This window comes from Triticum urartu, chromosome 6, assembly GCF_003073215.2.
Source record: "Triticum urartu cultivar G1812 chromosome 6, Tu2.1, whole genome shotgun sequence".
Taxonomy (NCBI): Eukaryota; Viridiplantae; Streptophyta; class Magnoliopsida; order Poales; family Poaceae; genus Triticum; species Triticum urartu.
In genome coordinates this window covers 304,995,891-305,005,246 of record NC_053027.1, presented here as the reverse complement: position 1 = coordinate 305,005,246, position 9,356 = coordinate 304,995,891, and positions in this window count along the sequence as shown.

Genomic DNA, 9,356 nt, shown 5'->3' with positions numbered 1-9,356 from the left:
TTGGGAGCCTCCGACAAGATTGTGGAGTTGAACCAAGGAGTTTGTAAGGGCAAGGAGATCGCCTACTTCGTGAAGATCTACCGCTAGTGAGGCAAGTCCTGTGTGGGCGATGGCCATGGTGGGATAGACAAGGTTGCTTCTTCGTGGACCCTTTGTGGGTGGTTGCTTCTTCGTGGACCCTTCGTGGGTGGAGCCCTGTGTGGACTCGCGCAACCGTTACCCTTGGGTGGAGCCCTGTGTGGACTCGCGCAACCGTTACCCTTCGTGGGTTGAAGTCTCCATCAACATGGATGTAGGATAGCACCACGTATCCGAACCACGGGAAAAACATCCGTGTCTCCAATTGCGTTTGAATTCTCCAAACCCTTCTCTTTACATTCTCGCAAGTTGCATGCTTTACATTCCGCTGCACATATACTCTTTGCATGCTTGCTTGATATGTATTGTGTGTGTTGAAATTGTGCCTAAACTCCACTTAAACCGAAAAAGCTTAAAAATTGCAATTTGAGCATTATGTGTCTAATCACCCCCCTCTAGACACATCTACTTCTAGATCCTACAGAACAGAACGGAGAACCAGAGAGAAACAGAGAGATAGATCCAATCTCGGAGGGGCTCTCGCCCCTCCCATGCCATGGAGGCCAAGGACCACAGGGGAAACCCTTCTCCCATCTAGGGAGGAGGTCATGGAAGAAGAGGAAGAAGGGGGCCCCTCTCCCCCTCTCCTCCGGTGGCGCCGGAACGCCGCCGTGGCCATCATCATCATCATTGCGATCTTCACCAACACCTCCGCCATCTTCACCAACATCTCCATCACCTTCCCCCCTCTATCTACAGCAGTCCACTCTCCCGCAACCCGCTGTACCCTCTACTTGAACATGGTGCTTTATGCTTCATATTATTATCCAATGATGTGTTGCCATCCAATGATGTCTGAGTAGATCTTCGTTGTCCTATCGGTGGTTGATGAATTGCTATGATTGATTTAATTTGCTTGTGGTTATGTTGCTGTCCTTTGGTGCCCATCATATGAGCGCGCGTGTGGATCAGACCATAGGGTTAGTTGTATGTTTATAGGACTATGTATTGGAGGGCAAGAGTGATAGAAGCTTCAACCTAGCATAGAAATTGATGCATACGGGATTGAAGGGGGACCAATATATCTTAATGCTATCGTTGGGTTTTACCTTAATGAACATTAGTAGTTGCGGATGCTTGCTAACAGTTCCAATCATAAGTGCATAGAATTCCAAGTCAGGGATGACATGCTAGCAGTGGCCTCTCCCACATGATACTTGCTATCGGTCTAGTAAAGTAGTCAATTGCTTAAGGGGCAATTTCGCAACTCCTACCACCACTTTTCCACACTCACTATATTTACTTTATTGTTTCTTTATCTAAACAGCCCCTAGTTTTATTTTCGTGCTCTTTACTTTCTTGCAAGCCTTTCCAAAAACACCTACAAAGTACTTCTAGTTTCATACTTGTTCTAGGTAAAGCGAACGTCAAGCGTGCGTAGAGTTGTATCGGTGGTCGATAGAACTTGAGGGAATATTTGTTCTACCTTTAGCTCCTCATTGGGTTCGACACTCTTACTTATCGAAAACTGTTGCGATCCCCTATACTTGTGGGTTATCAGTAGGTAGCATGACATAACAATAGCATCGAGTCAACTAGCATAAGAAAAATAGTAGTGAGATTCAAGGTGACGGTCATCTTGCCTGAAATCCCGCAAGGAAGAAGAACGAGTCCATGAAGAAGACGATCCCACGTAGTCGAACGAATCCTCACATTCGCAACGAAACAGGAACTATCGAGAAGAAGCACAACCGGAAAGAAGAAAACAACATGGTAAACACACAACACAAAACATGACATGATGCTCAACCAAGTATGATGCATGAAAATTGTACATGATGCATCTCATGGCAGGAGATGATGCATACAAGAACAACACATCAAGGCAAGTTTAAATGAGGCCAGAAACAACATACAACAAATTCTAGTAAGTCCTCATATGCAAATTTCGAAATTGGTCCAGAACTGAACAAAACATTATGCTAAAGTTGTTAAACATCAAGTGAAAGTTCACCAAGATGATCTACATAGTTTTCTAGTCAAGTTACATATAAAGTTCGTTTAATTCGGAGCTACGGCCTAGAAGATATGAGAAAAACAAGTTAAACATGGCAATTTGCAAAATGCATACAGACATCAAGCAAACATACTCAAAACATGGATGCAACAAGGAAACATAAAACTACATGCAAAATCAAGCAAGTTCATATAAAGCATGATCTAAACGGAGCCACGGTTCAACACATACACTCAATACAAGTTTCAAACACAATCTATCCAAAACAGCAACTAAGCACTTTGCAATCAAGGAAACAACATGTTACAGAAAACATAATGACCCAAACGTGACATGAACTCAAACTATAGATAACATGCTTCAAAATCATTAAGGTTTAGGTTCATAGGCATCAGGATTAATCCAAGATGATCAATGCAAAAAGCAACTTGATAACACAGATTATGACTTAGTAAAAAAAACAGGGCACACATGTGAGCAGGAATAACATGTTGGCAGGTTGGGGCATGTAACAAAGATGATATAGTGCAATATCATGGCAAACAAAAGCATGGCATTAAAGTATAGGTTAAACATGGCAACACATGATTACTAAGCATCTCCATATGAGCCCTAGATCAATGGCAATCAACAAGACAAGATGCAACATGATATAAGAAGATTCTCAGACTTAGAGGAAATCTAGGAATGCAAAACAATAACATTATGATGCTGAATTTGGAGGCACATAATCGCAAGCATAGCAACTTTAATAATTATGCAAAAGACATCGGCATCCAGTATACATGATATAGTTCAAATTGGTCCATGGGCACAAGTTCATATGAAGCATGGAGTAATTACTATGATTCATGCAAAATGGAGCATACTATTAACATGCTGATAGATTTAGCATGATGGGAACTTGAGAGCAAGAAAGAGACAATCTACAACAAGTTATATGGCAATCAAGGGCATGGAATCAAAGTAAACATAACAAAGGAGCATATAACATCAAGGCATCATAACCATAAGTTTTATGGACTAGTGGGAACTATCAAGACAAGTTTGAATGTTGTAACAGTTTCAGCAAGTGTATAACAACAACATCAGCATAGCATGTTTGCAAGCTTGGAACAAAGATAATATGAAGTCGAAAAAATATCACAATTGGCATGTAGACACAGTACTCATAGCATACTTAAATTCATGTAATTGGAGCAAGTCCAAAAGAGGCATATGTTAATCAATACCAAGCTCACAATATGGCATCATGAAGTTAACATAAAACTGGAACATCATTTAGGCATGTTCATGGCAATTAAAACATATGCTACATGGCATATATGAGCATAAAATGGAATGGCATGATAGAGCATAACATGGACATCAAAACATGTCAACTAGGCATCTCAAGATTATGCATGGTATTGATGGTAGCTTCAAGTTAACATAGCAACACAATGTAACAGTTACGGACTTAGCAACAATCACTAAGTCTCAGAAATCAACAACATCATGTAGCACACTTCACAAGCTTGTGCTAGTCACCACACGGCACATAAAAATACATGGATGGCACCACTGTAAAGATGGCATGAAGATACTCCTGAAACATGTTTACATGATGTTCAAAAGATAAACACACAAAATGCAATGAAAAAGACAAATCAGCAAGTTATGACAATCTCCAGCAGATTATATCATATAACACTCTTGCAACAATGATTAAGGCATCAAGATGGGCACTAACATGCATGCAAACTACATCGTCATGTACAGCACTCAGAGACGATCATTTCGGCATATCATACACACAAAACGGAGCAATATGCATGAAGTTATGCCATGATGAAGATGCACACATAATATGATATCTCAGGGACTTTGTGGAAATTCAATCTCCAGGAAAAATGGACGGGGACGAGCGGGACGGAGAGATCCATGTCGCGGGGAGGCCGTTTGGTTCGGGGGTTGGGGACGCCCAGGGACGGAGGGATGCAGATCTGGAGCTCCGGCGAGGAGGTGGCCGGCGACGTGGCTCTGGCGAGCAAGGGAGGCCGGCGGTTGACGGGGAAGACGGAGGAGTTCGGGGCCGGACGGATCCGGCTATGGGTACCCATTCCCAGCCAGATCTGGCCGTAGTTAGGCGAGGCCGGCGACGCGGGATGGTGCGGTAGCGGCGCAGCGCGGGAAGGCGAGTGACGCGACGCGACAAGGTCGGCGGCAGCATGCAGCGATCCGGCCAGGGGGCCGGCAAAGCCCGAGGCGGCGGCTAAAAGTGCAACTATCCCTAGGTGGTTTTGGTAATTCATAACAACATATAGCTCATTGAGCTAATGCTATTCCAAGATGACTATTTCAGGAAAGCTCAATGATTGGCATGGCATGGATGTGAAAGTGGAACCCTCAAAATGATAAGGAAAAAGGATTGGCTCAAGCTCAAAATCTCAAGACTCTTCCTTTTATATTTTAGTGATCCAAGATCACATTGAGTCTTTAGGAAAAGCCAATACTATCAAGGAGGGATGAGGTGTTGCTTAATGAGCCTCTTGCTTCATGTGCTTAGTGATATGCTCCAAAACCCTCAACTACTTTCCCATATCCACATTTGACCTAAACCCTAAGCCAAACTCGGTCCTACCGATTCTTCCTATCCGGCGCCACCGAGTTTCACTTGTCATTAGCCACTGCCAAACCCTAGCAATCCGGTTCTACCGATAAGGATCTCGGTCTCACCGAGATGGGATTGCAAACTCTCTGTTTCCCTTTCGTAACTTTTCGGTCTCACCGAAAGAGCGAATCGGTCCCACCGAGATTGCAATGTAAACTCAGTGTTTCCCCTTTGTAACTTTTCGGTCTCACCGAGTTCCACTCGGTCTCACCGAAAGAGCAAATCGGTCCCACCAAGTTTGCCTGACCAACTCTCTGGTTAGCTAATTACCAAATTCCGTCTCACCGAGTTTGTGTAATCGGTCTCACCGAGATTACGTTATGCCCAAACCCTAACCATATCGGTCCTACCGAATTGCATGTCAGTCCCACCGAAAATCACTAACGGTCACTAGGTTTACATTTTCGGTCCGACCGAGCTTATTGATTCGGTCCCACCGAGATTGGAAAACTATGTAACGGTTGGATTTTGTGTGGAGGCTATATATACCCCTCCACCTCCTTCTCATTCAATGAGAGAGCCATCAGAACACACACACCATTCCAACTCATATGTTCTGAGAGAGAACCACCTACTCATGTGTTGAGACCAAGACATTCCATTCCTACCATATGAATCTTGATCTCTAGCCTTCCCAAGTTGCTTTCCACTCAAATCTTCTTTCCACTAAATCCAAATCCTATGAGAGAGAGTTGAGTGTTGGGGAGACTATCATTTGAAGCACAAGAGCAAGGAGTTCATTACCTACACACCATTTGTTACTTATTGGAGAGTGGTGTCTCCTAGATTGGCTAGGTGTCACTTGGGAGCCTCCGACAAGATTGTGGAGTTGAACCAAGGAGTTTGTAAGGGCAAGGAGGTCGCCTACTTCGTGAAGATCTACCGCTAGTGAGGCAAGTCCTGTGTGGGTGATGGCCATGGTGGGATAGACAAGGTTGCTTCTTCGTGGACCCTTTGTGGGTGGTTGCTTCTTCGTGGACCCTTCGTGGGTGGAGCCCTGTGTGGACTCGCGCAACCGTTACCCTTGGGTGGAACCCTGTGTGGACTCGCACAACCGTTACCCTTCGTGGGTTGAAGTCTCCATCAATGTGGATGTAGGATAGCACCACCTATCCGAACCACGGGAAAAACATCCGTGTCTCCAATAGCGTTTGAATTCTCCAAACCCTTCCCTTTACATTCTTGCAAGTTGCATGCTTTACTTTCCGCTGCCAATATACTCTTTGCATGCTTGCTTGAATTATGTGATGATTGCTTGACCTGTCCTAAATTAGCTAAAATCTGTCAAGAACTAAAATTGGGAAAAGGTTAAGTTTTTATTTGGTCAAGTAGTCTAATCACCCCCCTCTAGACATACTTTCGATCCTACAAGTGGTATCAGAGCTTTGGTCTCCATTTTCTTGATCTCAATAGCTTTTGGTGGTCATAGCCTTGGTTTCACAACCTAGGAGAGTATGGCGTCTAGCGAGGGAAATTATCACCGTAGAGGTCCTTACTTTGATGGTACTAATTTTGCTAGTTGGAAGCATAAAATGAAAATGCATATTCTTGGACATAACCCCGCCGTTTGGGCTATTGTATGTGTTGGTTTGCAAGGTGACTTCTTTGATGGGAGAGAACCAAACCATGAAGCTACCGCGGATGAGTTGAAGATGTTGCAATACAATGCTCAAGCTTGTGATATTCTCTTCAACGGATTGTGCCCCGAAGAATTCAACAAAATCAGCCGTCTTGAGAACGCAAAGGAAATTTGGGACACTTTGATTGATATGCACGAAGGTACCGACTCCGTCAAGGAATCCAAGTTGGATGTGCTTCAAAGCCAACTTGACAAGTTCAAGATGAAGGATGGTGAAGGTGTTGCTGAAATGTACTCTAGGCTTGCTCTCATCACAAATGAGATTGCCGGCTTAGGAAGTGAAGAGATGACCGATAGATTCATCATCAAGAAAATTCTAAGAGCCTTGGATGGAAAATATGACACCGTGTGCACATTGATCCAAATGATGCCCAATTACAAAGATCTCAAGCCAACGGAGGTGATTGGAAGAATTGTTGCTCATGAGATGTCACTTAAGGATAAAGAGGAACTTCACAACAAATCAAGTGGTGCCTATAAAGCCTCATGTGAAACCCCTACATCATCAAGTGAGAAACAAGACTTCAATGAAGAATTGAGCTTAATGGTGAAGAACTTCAACAAGTTCTACAAGAGTAGAAGCAAAGATAGAAGCTCCAAGTAAAGGTCCTACAATGACAAAAGATCTTCTAGTCGAGAGCGAAACTACTACAATTGTGGAAGACCCGGACACTATTCCAATGAGTGTACGGCTCCCTACAAGAGAAGAGAAGATTCTCCAAGAAGAAGAAGCAAAGAATCACCACCAAGAGAGAGAAGGAGTAGAGATGATCGTTATGAACGAAGATACTCACGGAGAAGCAAGGATTCGAAATGGAAGGAAAAATCATCAAGGAGCTACACAAGACGAAGACATCAAGCTCATGTTGGTGAATGGGTATCCGGCTCCGACTCCGACAGCCACTCTGATAGAAGTTATCACTCCGACTCCGAAGATACTCAAGATGAAGGTATTGCCGGTCTAGCACTTGTGTCAACCAACTCCTACGCAATATTTGACTCACCAAATGAAGGAATTGGAAGATGCTTCATGGCCAAAGGTCCTAAGGTAACACGCCCCGAGTATGTTGATTTCAATAGTGATGAAGATGACTTGTTAGGTGATGATTTGCTTGTTGACAACTCTAGTGATGAATACTATGATGAAACGTCAATTAAACATGCTAATCAAGATAAAACGAATGAAAATGATAAGGAGAAAATTGAGGCTCTAACTAAAGAACTAAACACTCTTAAGTTAGCTCATGAAATAATCTTCGAAGATCATCAAGAACTTTTAAGAGCTCATGAGAAATTATGCTTTGAGAAGCTCAATCTTGAGCAAGAGCATGAGTTCTTAAAAGCAATCAATGATTATCTCCGCAAGAAAAGTTCTTCTTACATTGCCAAGCGTTTACTCTTATCTACTTACATGCCTCAAGTCAAGTATAGTAACAAGAAAGATTCTTCCTCTAGTAGTAACAATGATCATGCTAAATCCAATATTGTTGCTTCTAGTAGTTCTCTTGATTCCACTAATGATTCTCTTAGCCAAGTTACACTTGAGCAAGAAAATAGCTTATTGAAGGGAATTATAGAGAAAGGAGTGTACAAAAGCCTTGTCGGGTAAGCAATTCGAGGAAATTGTGCGCAAGCAAGGAATGCACCGGAAGAATCAAGGTGTTGGTTTTGAACGAAAGTTCAATGCCAATGGAGTTGAGTGGGAAGAAGATCAATATCCCAAGACAAAGTTTGTTCCTCAACAAGAGAAGTATGATACTTCTTTCAAGGGGACACAAGCTCAATATGATCTTCCACCACAAGACTACAAGCAAAAAGGCAAGGACAATCTTCAAGAGGAAATTGATGCATTTGAAGAAGCTCCTAAGACCTTAGTCAAGTGGATTCCCAAGACTACTTCAAGTTCCACTTCATCAAGTACGACTACAACTCCAAGGATTCCCATCAAGATGATGTGGATCCAAAAGGAGAAGAACTAGAGAGTTCTTGAGGGTGACTCCACCAACATACCTCACTCTTATCATTTTGGCAAGAACAAGTGCAATCAACTTCCACATCGCGCACTAGTTCAAGGAGTCACAAACCCTCTTGTTGGTAAGACAAGGGACAAGGTAACCTAAAAGTTTTCATGGACATCATCTTTTGTGTGCATCACTCTATGTCTATGGATATCCTTGTTTGTTCCTTGTGGGACTAACCCATGTAGGTATTGAAAGTGCAATTCACTCAAATGGATAGCTCCAAGTGATCTACATCAACATTGAGCATCCACATCTTCAACATCTACATGAAGTCATCATCGACAAAACCCAAGGTTAGTTCATCCCTCTTAGGGGGGATATCACATCTAGGGGGAGCTTTACTCTAAGACTTGAGCTAAAGCAACTCTAAAGATGTGAACAAAACAATGCTTTATGTAAAAGTGGTAACCCCACTTGAGCTTAAACGATGAGTATGACCTATGATCAAGTGCTCTCACTTGACTCCTAAGTCAATGTACTCATATATAGACGACCTAGTCATCGCAAATTGCTTGATAGATGCTAGAATTGGTTGTGCATGCCTTGCCACATATTTCATTTGCCATCTTATTGTGTGAGCATGCTGGTTGCATATTTTACTCATTCGAGGACATCCACTTGTTGTTTTGATTGTTCGGCTTTATTTCTTTTTGCCAAGTGGATGGACAAGAATGCCTAAGAACCTCTAGCTATCTATGCTTTTCTCGTCTCAAATTCTATTCATGCTGCATCACAAAATTTGATCAAGTCAGATTCGAACCACTCTGTGTGAGGAGCGCTCGGAGTCCCCGATTCGTCATAGACTTAAACTTCCAAAACCTCTTTATGATTCTCGGTCTGACCGATACTCCACTTTCGGTCCTACCGAGATCATTAAGTTGATCTAGGTTTTCGATCTCGGTGCAACCGATTTGAACATTTCGGTCACACCGAGTTTCAGTAACTGCC